Below are 20,833 nucleotides of genomic sequence, written 5' to 3' on the forward strand. Positions count from 1 at the left end.
GGTGGGCAGCTGCCATCATCCGAACAGCATAGGCTCTTGACAGCAGTTGAAAAGAGTGTGAAGTACAACACAGTTGCATTTCTGAAACCACCAACCCCCTTTTGACACCATCAAGAAGCAGAATATTGTCGCCAGATGGGCTGCATGGATCGAGACATTTGATGATTTCGTAGACGCCATAGAAGAGGTAGATGAGAAGAAGATCATTAAGTACCTAAAGAAACTTGCTGGTGATGGAGCAAAATAAGTGCTGAAGAAAATATCACAAGCTGATAAAGTATCATACTTTCAAAGCAACAAAGCTTTTGAAGTCAAGTTCAATCTGTTGCCGAACATCCATTATGAAAGGTACAATTTCAATCAACAATGATAGCAAGCTGTTGAAATGATGGAAGAGTTTGCTGAAAGACTTGATGTGCTTATCAAACATTGCAATTTTTTTTAATTCAATGATGAAGAAGCTATCCGTCTCTGAGTTATCGATGGCTGTCTTTCAGATTCTTATAGAAGAGACATGTTGAGAGAAACACTCGGTTTTGAGAAAGTACTAATGGCTGCCAGAGTTGAAAAAAGAGTAGATCGACAATCCGCTGACATAGAAGCTGGAACGGAGTAAAATGAATCAGCGTTGGTCATGAAAAGTAGGGAAAAACACCAAATAGACACATGCAAGTTGCCATCTACAATGGAAGAAAAGTCTGTGTTTCCAATGTGGGTTTTCATACCCATCTAAAGACAAATGCCCTGCCATGGGCCAAATGTACAAAGGTTGCGGTAAGGAGAACCACTTCATAACAGTTTGCAAAGCAAATGAGAAACTAACTACATCACAGCAAAATGATAAAATGGACCCTGAAATGTTCTAGACTTCTTCATCTGTGCACTCAAAACTAAAATGCGACATCAGTACGACAAACAGAAACCTGACAAAGCCGATCGTTGACAAGATCATCCTACAGAGGCTCGTCAAAGTCATCATCAAGCGACAGACACATGCATGTCTGGCTACTTGCAAGGAAATTAGAGTGACAAAACCACAAAAGAAAACAACAAAACTCATTTTTACATTGCCCAAAAATTAATATAAAAGTTAATGGTTGCCTATAACTTTCATTATAGATGGTGGTGTGTCAACTAACATCATGCCAGTTGAAAAGTTCAACAGCCTATCTCTGGTACCATATCTCAACCCTTCAAACATGAAAGCGTATGTGTGGGCCACTTATAAATCATTGCAGTCTATGGTCTTTCACACTGAATTTGAGACATAAAGCAGTATCAGTGTAAGTGCCAATTCATATTCTACAAGGAACTTTGTCCAGTGCTTGCCTACTCAGCTTTGCCACTGTTGTTGACATGGGACTGATATCTATCAATTTCAACCTCCACACTCAATCGTAAGTTGTGAATCAATTCCCATTGTTATTTCATGGCCTGGGCAGGCTCAAGACTATGAAAGTGCTACTTCACATCAATGAGGATGTTAACCCTGTTGCCCAGCGGCACCGCATATTCGCTTTCCACTTGAAAAAGCCATTGAGAAAGAACTAGAAACGCTGTTGAAGGATTCCATCATTAATCGTTTCCAATGGTCCTACACCATGGGTGTCGCCCATAGTGGTGGTGCCAAAAAAGAACAGTGATGGTACGGTGCACATCTGTATTGATATGCGCCAGGCCAACAAAGTAATCAAGAGAGAAAGACATCCAGGTCCAAATATAATGGACATGATCATGCAACTGAACTGTGCCAAAGTTTTCTCCCGTCTTGACCTGAGCAAGGGATATCATCAACTCAAGTTGGAAGAGAATCGTAGGTACATCATTACTTTTTCGACTCATGTTCCTTTGTCAGATAAAAAAAGTTATGTTTTGAGGTGTTGTCAGCTGCAGAAATATTTCAGGATGCTAATTCATCCTATCGCAAATGCTCTTAACTGCAGTGATGACATACTAGTATTTGGATCGACATTAATGGAGCACGGCAAGTTTGAAACAACTACTAGCAGATGCAGTTTTCACGCTAAATGCAGTAAAGTGTGAGTTTCACAAGACCAAACTCAAATTCTTTGGGCACATATTTGCTGATGGGGGAATGACTCCTGACCTTAATAAAGTAAAGCATTATAAGAAACATTGGTCCCTCTAAGAAGGTTATATAAACAATGGGGCACAGAACCAAAATAACCCCTGTGATGATATTCTACCCAGTGGAGATACAGTACATTTATTGAATATAAAATTGAAGAACAAAGCACAAACTTAAATACACAATTATGTGGGTCAAAGGTTGGAAGTCAGATTTCAAGACCTCAGGCATTTCAGTGCATGGTGACTTCATGAAGGAATATAAATTTCAGACAGTCACAATTAAACAGGCATCTTATGCTCCACATGAGATCAAGTAAAACAGTTTGGAGTCAAGATGCAATGGTCGACGACGTTTCGATCCCCACTAGAATAGGGGGATCATCATCAGGATACAAAATATTATGACAGAGTGATAGCCTGTAAAAAAACGCAAATCAGAGTCACGGGAGGGAGATAAGGAGTAGCAGGTGCCACTGAAGCAGGCGCTGCAAGGCCGGAGTGCTCGGGTGGCTAATTAATGCACGCCAATTGTGGAGTAGTTAACAAGAAAGAACAGCGGTTAAGGGGAGCCCTGTCTGTCTTCATGTATGTACCCTGGATCAGAACCAGGATGAAGGTATTGAGGGTTTTGGGCCATTGTGCATGCAATGGCATGATGCACTAGATTCCCGCAGTCCACCAGTGTCCGGAATTCGCCGGAAAAAAAGGATAAAGTAAAAGCACTATCAGCTACTTGCCCCTCGCAAAATGTCACCATGCTGCAATTCTTTCTAGGCATGGCCAGTTATTGCTCAAGGTACATTTGTGAGTTTGCTATTGTAAGTGCTCCAGTGAGATTGCTGACAAAATGAAATGTCCAGTGGTCTGTTGAATGTGATCAAAGTTTCAAAGGAATAAAACATGCAATTGAGAATGCAACCAAGATAGCCTACTTTGACCCCAAACTACACACTGAGATCACAGTGGATGCGAGCCCAGGGTGGGCTAGGGGCAATCCTTGCTCAACATAATGGTCATCCAAATGCTCAAACACATTGTGTCCTATACAAGTCAGAGCCTGTCTGACACTGAACTTGCCTATTCTCAGCTGAATAAGGAGATTCTGGCTGTAGTGTGGGCCTACAAACATTTTCATGTATTTCTGTATGGAAAACGTTTCACTATCATCACAGACCATCAAGCACTACTCACCATCTTTGAAAATCAGAAAGTCAACATGTCCCCTCACATTGGGCCCGATTCACAGAACTAACTTAACACAAAATCCTAAACTTACTATCATTTTGGTATTCACAGAAGGCACTTACTACTTTTGGTATTCAAAGAAGGCACTTACTACTTTTGGTATTCACAGAATGGATTTATGACTACTAACTTTACGTCTGCACTCGGGCCGGAATTCCCGCACCCGGAGCGGGAATTCCGCTCCCAAGCTGGAATCTCCTTTTTCCAGGCCAGAATCTCTGATTCCAGACCCTAATACACGCACTGTGGCAGTTGATCATTTTCCTCAAGGGTAAACACATGTCCAAGTGCCTACTATCCATCACCATGCATCAGCTGACACACTGCAGCCAATCCCAGCCCTGCAGCATGTATGAATGCAGAGCAGACACACATAAACCCTTTCAACATGTCGCTGAATGTGTTTGTTGCTCTGCTCCTTGCCATGCTGCAAAACTACTTGAGGAGGAGGAGGACAGCAGAGAGGATCTTCAGACAGAGGATCAACCTATTTGGAATGTCCAGCCAAGATGCCAGGGCCAGGTACTGTTTCCCTCCAGAAGTGATCTTGGAGATGGAATGTGAGTGGGAGCAGGAACTTGACTCTGTTACCTGCTGCTCCCATGCCATACTAACATATCTCAAGATCTTTTCTGCTCTCCATTTATTTTTCAGTGGGTGATTCCAAAGGGTCTCCAATGTCCATGTGGGCATTTCCCAGTCAAGCCTGTCACGGTGCCTGCATCAGGTACTGAGATGCATCACTGCTAGAGCCCACAACCACATACAAATGCCCCATACACTGGCCAAGAGACAAAGGGCAGCACAAGATTTCAATCTCATTGCTCACTTGCCACGTGTGCTGGGTGCAATTGATTGTACCCATGTGGCCCTTCAGCTACCCCACCGCATTGCACACATCTTCTCCAACAGACACCAATGGTATTCCATCAATGTGCAAGCTGTCTGTGATGCCAGTGGGAGATTCATTGAAGGGCATGCAGTGTTCCCAGGCAGTACCCATGACAGCTTCGTATTCCGCATGTCACCATTTGCCCGGCGGATGGCTGCAGGAGAATTTGGCAACATGTGGCCACTGGGTGAGTCCCAAGCAGGAAAAATGAGGGATATGTGTTATTGAAATGCCTGAATGCCACCTAACATTAACCATTGTACAATAAGAATCATAAAGCTACATACATGGTCTCAACAGACACTGCATGTACAAAAGCATAGATCATGTCCTGTGCAAATCAAAGAGGGAAATGTAATCAACGGCCCTTTCTTACCTCCTCAAGCGATGCTGGGTATGCACTCTCCCCACAACTCCTCACCCCTTACAGGCGTTCAAACACTGTACCTCAGCGTAGGTACAATAGGGCACACATGCGGACTAATGCCATCATAGAGCGCACTTTTTGTCTGTTGAAGTTGCGATTCAGATGTCTGGACAGTACAGGGGGTGTGCTGCTGTACTCCCCTGAAGTTGTGTGCAAGTTAATATTAGCCTGTTGAGTTTTGCACAACATTGCTTTAACGTATGGCTTACACATATCTCTGGAACCTCGGCTAGCTCTGAATCTGGGAAACTGGGCCATTGACAATAACGGGTCAGGGCATGCAAGTCCTTGATCAGCTCATTGCCACATTTTTCACATGAGCAACCTGTAATGTCATGGACAAAATGTGGTTTGCAGTCTGTTGTCAATGATGAAACTTCGATATACACGACTGTGTCAATAAATTCTATCCTGAGACATCTTTGCAAGCCACACTAACTGCATGTAAATCACGAATATATGACGTTATTCCGCGGGTGAATATCCAGCATACCATTACTCCGCATTTTTCCGCAAATATTTACTCCGCATATGCCTTTACCACGCATGCCAGTACAACGCAAAGGCATACGTGGTGAAGGCATATACTTTGTAAAATGACTTTAAAAAAAAAAAAATATATATATATATATATATATATATATATATATATATATATATATATATATTATATATATGTGGTATATATATATATATACCACAAGCAATGGCGAAATGAACCCGTGCCACTTTCAAAAGGCGGGCCACAGCGGGGTTCGCCTTACCCCCGTAAATCCAGTAGAAAAGTTGTCACCACTATCCATAAGACAACAAGCTGAGGCCCAGTTGCATTCAAGGTGAGTTTTTAATGGCAGAAAACACCCAACGCGTTTCGCAGCCGCAGCCGCTTGATCACGAGTAAAAATCAGTGTTAGTCAATAAAGATATATACAAACAAACATTTGGTCATGTGACGCAAAAAGTGAAAACATACTCTCTTATTCTTTTCATAAGGTTCCATAACACATATATAGCGACATTGTTACCTATCAATAAATCATTTCTTTGACTGATTTACGATTTCTATATTTTTAGGTAAACAAAAAAAGAAACAAGACTGTTAAGTGATCACCATTCTCTTTGGTTTTTACGTCTTCAGAACTACCTCTCCCATAATTCATAGCGTGATAGTTGTCGTTGTGAACATACTCACGCTTCCCTATGCTGCTGCATTTAAAGTTATCTAGCCCAAGTGGGCAAACAACCTTGTTCCGGCATCAATCATGTACTCCCAACATAATGTTGAATACAGTTTATAATTCAATTTGAAATCGCATGACCCAATATTTACATCATTTTCACGCCCTAGTGGGCTCCGTCATCTCCAAACTATAATGTCCCCTCTTCGGGTATATTGACCAATTCATATTTTTGTATCCCAGGTCATCATATTCCCTCATATGTTTGCGACTTCCATTCCATAATTTTCAAATTGTACCAGGTATTTTACCATTTAGCAGCGTCCATATTGTCAATTTCCATTTGCCCTAGTGGGCATCATGTAACCATTCCAACTTGGTCATCGTGTAAATGTCTCAAAGCTCCTGATATTTGGATTTTACTATACAACTCATAAACGTTCAATACTTTCGCTCTTTAACATCCAAATACGGTGGAACCACCACTTATCTGTAACAAGAGAGTATACACATTAAAATTCAATCAGACAACACTAGACATAATTGAAATTTCAAAGATAAAAATTCTACAGCTTTTTATGTTCCACAGCAACATTAGACACTTTGTTTTAACCCAGATGGACCGCTAGTCCCTCATCTCCATTGTGTCCTGAAGGATACAAAGTTTGATATTTGATTATCATTTTAGACTCTAATGTTCGCAACTCCTTCAGTCTGTCCCCTCCTCTTTCTCTTTTGGGAACACGGTCTAGTACTACAAAGGAGAGCAGACTCGTATTTTGTTTGTGTGTTTTAAAAAAGTGTCGAGCAATAGGATACTGTTTGTCGTGGTGGTTAATTGCCCTGAGGTGCTCTAAAATTCTTTTTTTGGCTTTGTGTTTTGTGCTGCCAATGTAATATGAATTACAAGGACATCTAAGGGCATAAACAACATATTCCGTGTCACACGAGACATGTTTTTGAATTTTAAAAGGACTGCAATGTGCGGATAACTTTACTGATTTGCAATTTGAGCTATACTTGCAGGCTTTGCACCTCCCACACACAAAGAATACTTGTACACTCCCTGTTGCTGTTTTTGTGTTTCATGGTAGCATTGCTGGACTAAGGATGTCTTTGAATGATTGTGCCTTTCTAAATGTTATTTGCGGTGAATTGCTTACCGCTTTTTCCAAGTCAGGGTCTGTCTGTAGTACATTCCAGTACTTATCCAGGCATTTTCTCGTTTCGTATGCTTTATTGCTATATGTTGTCACAAATCTCACTTTATTAGAGTCGGGATCGTTTCATTTTTGACCTTTAATAGATCTTCTCGTTCTCTAGCCTCAACTTTCGTGCACGCTGTTGCTATGTATTGATCACTGTACCCTCTTTCCTTAAACCTTTTAGTCATAATGTCACATTCTATTTGATATCCTTCTACTGTACTACAATTTCTTTTCGCCCTCAACAATTCTCCATACGGGATACTCTGGATTAGGTTATTAGGGTGACAGCTTCGGGCATGCAGCATACTGTTGCCTGCTGTGCTTTTGCGATGTAAAGAGGTTTCAATTTTGCCCTCCTGGATTTTTAACATCACATCTAAGAATTCCATTTTTTCAGCAGTAATTTGATGTGTGAATCTTAAATTCATAGTATTTATGAATTCATCTGCTTGCTCTTTTGTACCTTCCCATATACAGAAGATATCGTCGATAAATCTCGACCAACATCTTACATGTTTTTTGTATGGGTCCAGTGTCCGGACCACCTGCTCCTCCCACCAGCCTAGGTATAAACACGCAAAGCTGGGGGCGAAGCAGGTGCCCATCGCCGTGCCCATCACCTGCCGATATATCTGTTTATCGAAGATAAAGTAATTCTTCGTAAGGCATCTGAAAATCATATCCATTAATACCTCTGTGTGCATCAAATACGAAATTGATCTTTCCCCCAGATAGTACCTACAAGCTCTCATCCCTAGATCATGTGGGATGCTTGTGTACAAACTATTTACATCAAGACTTAGCATTAAGCAATTGTCATCCCATTCCACATTGGCAATTAGACGTAAAAAATCTGCTGTGTCCTTAATATAGGACGGTAATTGCTTCACCAGTGGTTGGAGAAAATAATCTACATATCTAGATGTGTTCTCCAACCCTGATCCTCTAGATGATACTATCGGTCTGCCCGGGGGTTTGTCTTTGTCTCTATGTACCTTTGGTAAAAGGTATAGGACGGGTGTTTTTGGAAACTTAGAGTATAAATAATCATATTCATTCTGTTCCAGCCAACCCTTTTCCTTCCATTCCAATAATTTTTCCCGATATTCCTGGTTAGACATGTCATAACAGTTTTTTTAACTTATCTCATATTGCATTGTGTCATTTAATTGTCTCAAACCTTCCTCCACATATCTATCTCTCCCCATACCACAACATTCCCCCCCTTGTCAGATTTCTTAATAACAATGGAGGGGTCTGCTCGTAATGTTTTGATGGCTTCATTTTGCTGGGGTGTCAGATTTCTTTTGCCTTGAGACTGGATATTAACCAATTTTTTTTATTCTTTCTTAACTCCTTTTTCAAAAATATCCAAAGCCTCATTCTGTATCTGTGGCAAAAATATAGATTTGGGTTTGAAATGACTTTTATAGCTGAGATCCACTGTGATGTCATCATTTATTAAATTCAAAATCGGATCTGGGTTGAAATCCAATTGGTCTCCCAATTCATTTAACATGTGTAAGGTTTCAACATCGTTAATACAAAGATTACTGACCTCTTTTCCTCTTTTGACATCTGTTTCTGTGCTTACTTCAGTAGAGAACCACTTTTTAAGTTACAGCTTCCTTGTAAAATGAAACAGATCAATCCGAGCTTGAGTATAATCAAACTCACTGGTTGGGCAGAAAGTCAGTCCCAATGCCAATACATCAATTTCATCATTAGTCAATGTTCGATCCGATAGATTTAGTACAGTTTGTTTCTTTACTTTTGCTTGCTCCATTCCTTGGTCCTTTTTTGCCACCTGGTCCGCGACCCCACAGGACTGTCCGTTGCCCCTTTGGGTGTCTCTTGCAACCTTTCTCAACCTCTTCCTCCGCGACCACGCCCTCGACCTCTTTGGTTTGCCGTTCCCGGATTTCCCTGAACTGTTAGCCTCTCCTGGGCCATCAGGGAAAATTCTTTTAAAATGTTGTCTTTTACCGACATCTCTTGTGGTTGATCATTCCCACTAGTCGTTGCTATTGGTTCAGGAGTTTTATTTGAGGTTATGATGCATTCATCATCATTTGCTTCCCTCGGGGCTGTTGTAGTTCCCCCACTTGCTTGACCCGTTTGTCCTCTCTATCGGTCAAACTTTCTGGCAAATGTTAAAATTTGTCCCCTTTCATAATCCACAAAATCACGCATAAACTTGCGTTGTTTTTTCTCTTTTATTTCTTTTTCGATGCGATCTAACCGGCTCTCCATTTTTGCCATATCACGGTCAAACTCCTCTGTTTCACAAATCGATTTTAATTGTGTTATAATATCGTCAATCAGCTCAGTTAATTTTTCGCAGTCACATGTAGCATATTTGACCAATAGTTTCAACATTACCGTTGAGCATTGGTGGGTATTTTCTGCCCATTCCTCAATTAGGTCCGGGTCTCGGTCGTTAAATGTAGGCGTAATGAAGATGCGCAGCCCTTGTGGCACACGGCCCGCATCCACATATATTTGCAGTGTGGTGGATTCCCACCATTTGTTTTGTTCAAGTTTCAAATATTTCCAAAGGCGGTCCCATAGGGCATTTTTAGACGGACTACTGCTCGCAACTTTTGTCATTATAGTATTGCCATCATCTTTGGTCAATGTTGCCGTTTCAAACATTTTGTTCGCTGCCTCGCTTAGTTTTTCGTTCCTTGATGTTGCCATTGTTAAATCAACGCACAGTATGCGCACTCACTTTTTAGATGCTGACTGCCGGTCAATTCTTACATCGACCCACTTGTCTCCAATAGCCTGTATTTTCAGCAGTTTAACGTGCACGCCGTGCATGTTCTCCGGATGGCTCAGTTCCGTAGTCAGCAACACAAATCTTTTTCCTCCACTCTCCCCCTCACGGGCAGACATGAGCCGCACTCCTGCGATGTAGTTTTAAAACCTTTATTTTTTGCGTTTGAGGCAACCTGACGCGTTTCAGTCAGAACTTTGACCTTTCTCAAAGGTTAACGCCTTTCCGCATCTGCGCACCAACTAGCAGTTCCTTCTATTTATTTAAATTTTCAAGCCTCCAGTGGCTATTTATTTCCGCTTTGCATATATATATATTCACTGAAAAAACCATAGGTTTGAGACCATATATAGTTAGGAATTTGCATTTACAAAACCTTGAAAATTCACTGAAAAAACCATAGGTTTGAAACCATATATAGTTAGCTGGATAATTTAATCATACAAAACCATTGAAATTCCCATATACAGTTAGTTGCACTAACTATATATTTCGCGCAACAGCAATCCACTGCTGATGATGTCACATATTACATCATTCATGACATGGTCAGTGACATCACTGATGATATCACTGATGACATCTCAAATGACATCACTGATGACATCACTGATGACATCTCAAATGACATCACTGATGACATCTCAGTTGACATTACTGATCACATCACTGATGACATCATTCATGTGATAATACGATGAACCTCTACAGACTCTAATATAACCTTAGAAACACTCAGTGTAAACAGACACTCACACACTGTCACTCATCCCTGGAGTTACTCACACACCTAGTCAGTCATGCAAAGAATCAATCACACCTCCATTTCCTCAACTATACAGTTATACACACCTTACTTATTCAAACATATACTAACACATACTTACTCTCTTATACAATCCCTGATACAAGTTCACAATGATCCATACAGCCACTCACACATTTTATTTATTTATTTATACGAAATTTATAACGCGCTCAGTTACCCATGAGCATCCCGGCACGAGACAAACCAAAAAAGGAAAGCAGGGCTTCACACATTACACTGGAAACAAGTGAGTCTTCAGAAGTTTCCTAAAGACTAAGATCCTGGTCTCTGAACGGATCTTAAGGGGCAGGGAATTCCATAGCGTCGCCACTTGCACTGAGAAACGCCTGCCCCAGAGCGGGCCTTCCTTACTCTGGTTGACTGCAGACGATGTCCTTGGTCCGAGCGCAGAGGACGTGTGGGTTTATAAGGACGTACCATAGTGGAGAGAATGGGAGGGCCCTTACCATGCAAAATTCTGTGGGCAGTGCATAACGCCTTAAATTTCACCCGCTCCTTGACAGGGAGCCAGTGCAGCGTTTTCAAAGCTGGAGCAGCTGAATGCCTTCTGGAGACATCCAACAACAGTCTGGCGGCTGCATTTTGCACTTGTTGAAGAGTTTTAAAAGTCGCTTCGGGAGCACCAAGAAACAATGCGTTCCCGTAGTCGAGCCTCGACAAGATTAGGCCACGGATCAGTAGCTTCCTTGCTGAATCAAGGAGCAGTGTCAGCACCTTGCGGGCTGACCGCAGCAGACCAAAACACGTCCCAGCGGTCTTCCTGGCGTGGGTCCTAAAGGACAGATCTTCCTCCAACCAAACTCCCAAGGTCTTGATCTCCTTCTTGGGAGATGGTGGATCACCCAGAGACTGGGGCCAACAGCTAGCCATACTGAAAGGACTGGATTTACCCAGGAGCATCAGCTCAGTTTTTTCCCCATTGAGCTTTAAAGCAGAGTGGGACATCCAGCAATGGATCTTTGCAAGGCAGTCGTGAAGAACTTCAGGTTGTTCTGCCAGCTGGGTGAGACCTATCACCAGCTGAGTATCATCAGCATAACTGACAATCTTCACTCCCGAAGGGGCAACCACTCCTTCAAGCGGAGTCATGTATATATTAAATAAGGTAGGGCTCAAAGATGAGCCCTGCGGGACTCCACATTGAAGAGGGAACGGGGTCGACTGCTCAGCCGCTTCCCAGATTTGATAGACCCGATTGGCAAGAAAGGATTCCAACCACTTAAGGGCCGTCCCAGACACACCCACCTCTGACAAGCGGTGGAGGAGTACCTGATGGCTTACGGTTTCGAAGGCAGCACTCAAGTCCAGGAGGATCACTGCCACTGACCCTCCTGTATCAAGAATGCTCCTAGCTTCCTCCACTACTGCCAGCAGGGCTGAGTCCGTCCCCTGACCGGGACGGAAGCCAGTCTGGGAGTCTCCCAACAGATGATGAGACTCTAGGTGACAAGAGAGCTGACGGTCAACCAACTTCTCTGCAACCTTTGAGAAGCCGGGCAGCAGTGAGATTGGCCTAAAATTGGCCAGATTCGAAGAATCCAATCCTGGTTTTTTAAGAAGTGCTTTCACCACTGCCTTTTTCCATCTCTGGGGAACTATGCCCTGAGAGAGTGAAAGATTGATCAGGTCGGTGAGCGGATTGGCCAGAGTGTCTGCAACTAATTTAAGATATTTCATAGGGGCCGGATCACTAGGAGATCCACTCTTCATCTCTTTCAGAGCTATTGTAACCTCCTCCTCAGAAAAAGGGCCGAAGGAGGGGAGCTCCACAGGGCCAATTACAGGGCTGGCATCAAATTCAGGACTCAAAGGGGTCGCAGGCAATGAGGACAGGATCTTCTCTATTTTAGAATGAAAGAAATAGGCCAGTTCTTCACATTTCTCTTTAGGATTGTCATATACAACCGGCGGGACCGGGGCGTTTAGCAGTTCCTTAAAGATTTTAAAGGATTCTCCTGGTAAATTATTAGCACTCTCGATCCTATCACTAAAGAAGTTCCTTTTGGTATCCTTCAGCGCGTTTTTATACTTCCTCATCTCTCTCTTATAGTCTTCTAGCCTATCTTCCGACCGCTCTCTCCTCCATGCACGTTCCAATCTCTTGCATGAGGTTCTGAGGGCCCTAAGTTGGGGAGTATACCAGGGAGCGGAGCCAGTTCTCCTTTCCCTGACAGGCCTTCTCTTTTTCGGAATCAGCGAGTCCAAAGCAGCAGTCAGCCAGATTCCCATATGATGGTCAGCAGTAGTGGGATCACTGCTCTCATGCACAGTTATTTATATATGCCAACTCTCACATGTGCTGTGTTTTACTTATGTACTTACTTTGACATGTAGCATTGAGATATCCATTCACTCATCAATACACTCATGCACACAGTCATTCGCCAATACAGCTGTTTCTACATGCACTCTTGAACCCATACATCTAGTGAATCAACTGCTCACACATCTATGCACAGAGTCACACACCTCCCAGCCACCCACACACACACTCAGTCTCCCATACAATTACTTGGGCAACCAATCAATAACCCATATAGTCACTCATATAGCTACTGTTCAACACATGCAGCAGTTTACACAACAACAGACATACTGATGCACAAATTGAGACAGTTTATTCACTAACCCATGCATTCAGTGAGACACATTAAATCACTCACTCATACAGTCAGTCATGCACCTACTAAATCCTTCATCCAGACAGTTATACATTCACTCATTCTTCAATCTGTAAAACATATTTAAACTTTACAGAAACATACAATGACTCGATGATGTCATCAGTGATGTCATCAGTGATGTCATTTGAGATGTCATCAGTGATATCATCAGTGATGTCACTGACCATGTCATGAATGATGCAATATGTGACATCATCAGCAGTGGATTGCGGGTGCGCGAAATATATAGTTAGTGCAACTAACTATATATGGGAATTTCAATGGTTTTGTATGATTAAATTATCCAGCTAACTATATATGGTTTCAAACCTATGGTTTTTTCAGTGAATTTTCAAGGTTTTGCAAATGCAAATTCCTAACTATATATGGTCTCAAACCTATGGTTTTTTCAGTGAATTTCAATGGTTTTTTAATAGCAAATATCTATAGCTGTAAAATATATTCTTCTTTATAATGAAGACTATATTTTCTATGCATATTTCAATGGTTTTGTGTGAGTAAAATATCAACTTTAAAGGTTTTCTAAATGCTAATTCCTAACTATATATGGTCTAAAACCTATGGTTTTTTCATTGAATATATATATATATATATATAGCAATCCGCATTGAAGAATAAGTGGATGTATAAGTGTCTGGATGGAGGATTTAGTAGCAGTGTGATTGACTGTTTACTTGACTAATTTGTATTGTGTCACTAAATATATTGGATAGTGACTAAACTGTGTGAATACCATTTTTTCTATGTATTTAATATATTTTTTTTTGGATGTATGAAAGTATTTTATTTTTTTTATTTTTTTTGCTTCGGTACGCTTCCGGTGCGCTCCCCGGGGAGCGCCCCGTTAGCGTAACTTTGCATCGCGCCCCGGTTCGCGGCCCGGGAAACGTTCTGTTAGCGCAACTGACGCGATCGAAAACAACATCGTGACGCGTCGCGTAAGTGTGACCTATCGCGTAGCCGCGTGATGCGTCTTATGACGCGCTGCAATAGCGCACCCGGAAGCGCTCCGGAGCGCTACAGAGCGCGACACGCAGCGCCCCGGAAGCGCTCCGGGGCGCGTAACGTAAGCGTAACAGGTCATGTGACCTGAAAATAACACTTCTCATTGGTTCAGACATTTCTTTTTTTTAAATGATGAAAGCCCCCACCTTTTTACCTCATTCTTACTCTCTACTTCCAGAGAGCAAGACCTGTTTTTGACAATGGCTTCTGTAATAGCTGCAGCTGCTGCTTCTCAGCAACCACCACCACCACCACCACCAAAAAGACCACCTCCAACACTGGACTTTGGTGCAGAGGAAGATAATGAGGACGAAGAGGAGGAGGAGGAGGAAGAACAAGTAAGGCAGTTCCTGCCAGAAACACCAAGGCAGAGCCATATTAAAGAGCACTACATATGGCAATTTTTTCAATTTCCACCTGGACAAAAGAAGGTCAATGCACCCCAGGTGTCTTGTTTGATATGTAAAAATGTACTTTCTCGTGGCAACCCCAACAAGAAATACAAATGTCATCCTCAGCACCTCCAGTGGACAAAGCTCATTCGCCGGACCAGAAGGCCGAGAAATGATCCACAATATTCAAACTCCTTTTGAAAACTACAAAATAGTTTGTATATATTGTGGAGGAACTATTTGTTATGGAGAGAAGAGTATTACTTTGATTAACCGAGCTGGAGAAAATCATGAATGTAACAAGAAGAGAAAACAATGAATCCTTTTTATTTTTTTTTGCTCCTGTTGAGACATGTTCAAACCCTGCTTTTTTGTTATTTCCCCTAAAAAAACACTAAAAAAACACAAAATAGTTTTCAAAAATCCTAAAAAATCAAAAAATTGTTCAGAAAATTAATTTAAAAAATTAAAAAAAAGAAAAAGAATAAAAAAACAGTTCTTTTCAGAACTACCTTCCATTTATAACAAAATTGCTAAAATTTTTATACCCTGTCTTTCTTTTTTTTCTCTTTGTTGCGCTTCCCGGAGCGCTGCCCGGTTCGCGTACCGGACGCTTAACCCGCGAAAATAACATTTTTTATATTTTTTTTGCTTTATATGGGCCCTTTCAACCACCCTCAGTAAACCCAGGGGGTCAGAGGGTGTCTACCATGCCCCCTTTTAACCATTCCCAACATTCTTTGCCCTCCATCTTGTGTATAAATTCTATCGAAACACAAGATGGTGGACTCCCGTAGCTATGCCGGTCACGCTTCCCGGTTCGCTATCCAGTGCGCGAACCGGGCGCTTAACCCGCGAAAATAAAAAAAAGATTTATTTTTTTTGCTTTATATGTGCCTTTTCAGCCATCCACTTCAAATCTAGGGGGTCAGGGGGTGTCTACCCTGCCCCCTTTTATTCATTTCCCCTTTCGTTATTGCCACCACTTGTCTCTCGATCTTACCGAGAGACAAGATGGCGGCCGCTCCGGACTGTTTGGAATGTTGACAGGCACCGGAGAGCCAATCCGCTTCTCCTCGCGAAGTAACGTTACGCATCAGGTACGCGAACCGGGGCGCTGCCCGGAGCGCGTTTACAGATATATATTTTTTTTTTAACGTTAATTTCTCAAAATCCACTGGAGCACATATATTGAGACCTAGCAAAGGCACATCGGGCTACCAGTCCCTACAATTTTGCCAAGTTTCATGGAAATCCATTCAGCCGTTCGAGCTAAAAGTGAGGCCAACCGCCCTATGGAAAATTGCATGGGAAAAACGTGTTTTGGGACCCCCCTTTTTTCTTGGCCCCCCCTTGACGAAACCCCCCCAAATTTTCAGGGGCTGCTCAGAAACTAGATGTTCCATTTTCCTGAAATTTTCAGCCAATTCCGTCCTCAAACGCCAAAGTTATTCGACAAAGAATTTTCAAAAATCCCATAGAGAAAAAATCCTAACTATATATACCTACTGGCGACCGCCAGTAGGTAATATATATACATATATATATATATATATATATTTCACACAAAGAGTTGCCCACTCGGAAAGAGCCACACAGGCAGTTTACTAGTCCTTTTTAATGTAGGTGCATACGATACAGCATGGCATCAGGAAACCAAAACAGTATAGCCTGACGCGTTTCGGGCGCACTCGCCCTTGGTCACAGGCTGCCGCTGGCGATGCAAACAGTCAGAGGTGCAGTCACTCGTATAAATCATGCCGATGCCACGCCCTCTCACAAGGGCTTCCAGGCTTCTTGGTATTTGTAGTTCTGCATTAGTTTTACCCCAGTGGGTCTGGCTGTTTGATGGCAAATTGAAGCTTAAAATAACTCCCAAGTGGGTGGGTATTCATGTGCCTGCTGAATCGTCGCCTTTCACTTTCCCACACCAGGAACTTACTGCCACGCCCAAAGCTGAAAAGCGAGTGCTGTCAGCGGGTCCAATGCTTCTCTGTGGTGGGCTCCTTCCACGGCCGGACGGACCGTAATTCAATTTCACACAAAGAGTTGCCCACTCGGAAAGAGCCACACAGGCAGTTTACTAGTCCTTTTTAATGTAGGTGCATACGATACAGCATGGCATCAGGAAACCAAAACAGTATAGCCTGACGCGTTTCGGGCGCACTCGCCCTTGGTCACAGGCTGCCGCTGGCGATGCAAACAGTCAGAGGTGCAGTCACTCGTATAAATCATGCCGATGCCACGCCCTTTCACAAGGGCTTCCAGGCATCTTGGTATTTGTAGTTCTGCATTAGTTTTAACCCAGTGGGTCTGGCTGTTTGATGGCAAATTGAAGCTTAAAATAACTCCCAAGTGGGTGGGTAATCATGTGCCTGCTGAATCGTCGCCTTTCACTTTCCCACACCAGGAACTTACTGCCACGCCCAAAGCTGAAAAGCGAGTGCTGTCAGCGGGTCCAATGCTTCTCTGTGGTGGGCTCCTTCCACGGCCGGACGGACCGTAATTCAATTTCACACAAAGAGTTGCCCACTCAGAAAGAGCCACACAGGCAGTTTACTAGTCCTTTTTAATGTAGGTGCATACGATACAGCATGGCATCAGGAAACCAAAACAGTATAGCCTGACGTGTTTCGGGCGCACTCGCCCTTGGTCACAGGCTGCCGCTGGCGATGCAAACAGTCAGAGGTGCAGTCACTCGTATAAATCATGCCGATGCCACGCCCTCTCACAAGGGCTTCCAGGCATCTTGGTATTTGTAGTTCTGCATTAGTTTTACCCCAGTGGGTCTGGCTGTTTGATGGCAAATTGAAGCTTAAAATAACTCCCAAGTGGGTGGGTATTCATGTGCCTGCTGAATCGTCGCCTTTCACTTTCCCACACCAGGAACTTACTGCCACGCCCAAAGCTGAAAAGCGAGTGCTGTCAGCGGGTCCAATGCTTCTCTGTGGTGGGCTCCTTCCACGGCCGGACGGACCGTAATTCAATTTCACACAAAGAGTTGCCCACTCGGAAAGAGCCACACAGGCAGTTTACTAGTCCTTTTTAATGTAGGTGCATACGATACAGCATGGCATCAGGAAACCAAAACAGTATAGCCTGACGCGTTTCGGGCACACTCGCCCTTGGTCACAGGCTGCCGCTGGCGATGCAAACAGTCAGAGGTGCAGTCACTCGTATAAATCATGCCGATGCCACGCCCTCTCACAAGGGCTTCCAGGCATCTTGGTATTTGTAGTTCTGCATTAGTTTTACCCCAGTGGGTCTGGCTGTTTGATGGCAAATTGAAGCTTAAAATAACTCCCAAGTGGGTGGGTATTCATGTGCCTGCTGAATCGTCGCCTTTCACTTTCCCACACCAGGAACTTACTGCCACGCCCAAAGCTGAAAAGCGAGTGCTGTCAGCGGGTCCAATGCTTCTCTGTGGTGGGCTCCTTCCACGGCCGGACGGACCGTAATTCAATTTCACACAAAGAGTTGCCCACTCGGAAAGAGCCACACAGGCAGTTTACTAGTCCTTTTTAATGTAGGTGCATACGATACAGCATGGCATCAGGAAACCAAAACAGTATAGCCTGATGCGTTTCGGGCGCACTCGCCCTTGGTCACAGGCTGCCGCTGGCGATGCAAACAGTCAGAGGTGCAGTCACTCGTATAAATCATGCCGATGCCACGCCCTCTCACAAGGGCTTCCAGGCATCTTGGTATTTGTAGTTCTGCATTAGTTTTACCCCAGTGGGTCTGGCTGTTTGATGGCAAATTGAAGCTTAAAATAACTCCCAAGTGGGTGGGTATTCATGTGCCTGCTGAATCGTCGCCTTTCACTTTCCCACACCAGGAACTTACTGCCACGCCCAAAGCTGAAAAGCGAGTGCTGTCAGCGGGTCCAATGCTTCTCTGTGGTGGGCTCCTTCCACGGCCGGACGGACCGTAATTCAATTTCACACAAAGAGTTGCCCACTCGGAAAGAGCCACACAGGCAGTTTACTAGTCCTTTTTAATGTAGGTGCATACGATACAGCATGGCATCAGGAAACCAAAACAGTATAGCCTGACGCGTTTCGGGCGCACTCGCCCTTGGTCACAGGCTGCCGCTGGCGATGCAAACAGTCAGAGGTGCAGTCACTCATATAAATCATGCCGATGCCACGCCCTCTCACAAGGGCTTCCAGGCATCTTGGTATTTGTAGTTCTGCATTAGTTTTACCCCAGTGGGTCTGGCTGTTTGATGGCAAATTGAAGCTTAAAATAACTCCCAAGTGGGTGGGTATTCATGTGCCTGCTGAATCGTCGCCTTTCACTTTCCCACACCAGGAACTTACTGCCACGCCCAAAGCTGAAAAGCGAGTGCTGTCAGCGGGTCCAATGCTTCTCTGTGGTGGGCTCCTTCCACGGCCGGACGGACCGTAATTCAATTTCACACAAAGAGTTGCCCACTCGGAAAGAGCCACACAGGCAGTTTACTAGTCCTTTTTAATGTAGGTGCATACGATACAGCATGGCATCAGGAAACCAAAACAGTATAGCCTGACGCGTTTCGGGCGCACTCGCCCTTGGTCACAGGCTGCCGCTGGCGATGCAAACAGTCAGAGGTGCAGTCACTCGTATAAATCATGCCGATGCCACGCCCTCTCACAAGGGCTTCCAGGCATCTTGGTATTTGTAGTTCTGCATTAGTTTTACCCCAGTGGGTCTGGCTGTTTGATGGCAAATTGAAGCTTAAAATAACTCCCAAGTTTTTTTTCTTTTAAATTGAATTATTTATATATATATTAATATTGAATATATATATGTTTATATATTTTTTTAATTTGTTTTAATTACCCTTTACTTCCTAAAAAAAAATCCCTCCCTGGTTCCTTTACCCCTGCACCCCATAATGATAACCCACCCTTACTCCTTAAAATACCCCAGCATCCTTAAACACTAACCCATCCTGAGCCTAAAAATACACCCTGCACCCCAAAACCCCAAACCATCCCTGAACCCTAAAAATGCCCCTGTACCCCAAAACTTCAATATCCTATACACCCTCGATAAACCTCATCACCCAAAACCCAAACCTAACCCTGAGCCCTAAAAATATCCCTGTACCCCAGAACCCAAACCTAGCCCTGAACCCTAAGACTACACCTCTACCCCAAAACCCAAACCTAGCCCTGAACCCTAAAAATGCTCCTGTACTCCAAAACCCAAACCTAGCTCTGAACCTAAAGATACCCCTGTACCCCAAAACCCAAACCTATCCCTGAACCCTAGAAATACAGCTGTACCCCAAAAACCAAACCTAGCCCTAAACCCTAAAAATACCCCTGTACCCCAAAACCCAAACCTATCCCTGAACCCTAAAAATACCACGGTACCCCAAAGCCACACCTACCCCATAACTCTAAAAATACCCCTGTACCCCAAAACCCAAACCTAGCCCTGAACCCTAAAAATACCCTGGTACCCCAAAACACAAACCTAGCCCTGAACCCTAAAAATACCCATGTACCCCAAAACTCAAACCTATCCCTGAACCCTTAAAATACCCAATCACCCCAAAACATAGACATCTGAACCCCAACACATATACCCCTTTACCCATACTTACCTTATCCTAACATGAAAAAACATGCTTTTACCATTCATGCATTTACAACGAATTTAGTTGTAAATGTATGCGTGGTAAAAGTGTATAAAATGTAATGGCATGCGTTATAATGGCATTGCGGAGTCATGGTAGATTCGTAATTTTAGTATGCAGAGTGATGGTATGCGGGAAGAAAGATACGTTATAATGGGTGTTTACCGTAAATCACAGCTGTTGATAGTAATCAAAAGGTTGAACATGCCTCAGGTCATGTGCCCATGTCAGCGATCAGTGTAGTGGATGTCCCTAAAGAATCTATTCACGCAGATGAAAAACGATACATGTTCTGAGAGACCTACCTGGACCGTATGAGGATGGGTCACTTAATCACAAAAGGGCATATCTATTGCATTCTCAGGCCTGTGCACTCAACAGATTTGACTCCCCCACAAATGATGAGCCCACAGCGTGAGTGAAGATGTTATGGGTCAATCAGGCACCATGTGTCTGTGATATACAGCACTGCTT

The sequence above is a fragment of the Lissotriton helveticus genome, chromosome 8, assembly GCF_964261635.1.
Source record: "Lissotriton helveticus chromosome 8, aLisHel1.1, whole genome shotgun sequence".
NCBI classification, from domain to species: domain Eukaryota; kingdom Metazoa; phylum Chordata; class Amphibia; order Caudata; family Salamandridae; genus Lissotriton; species Lissotriton helveticus.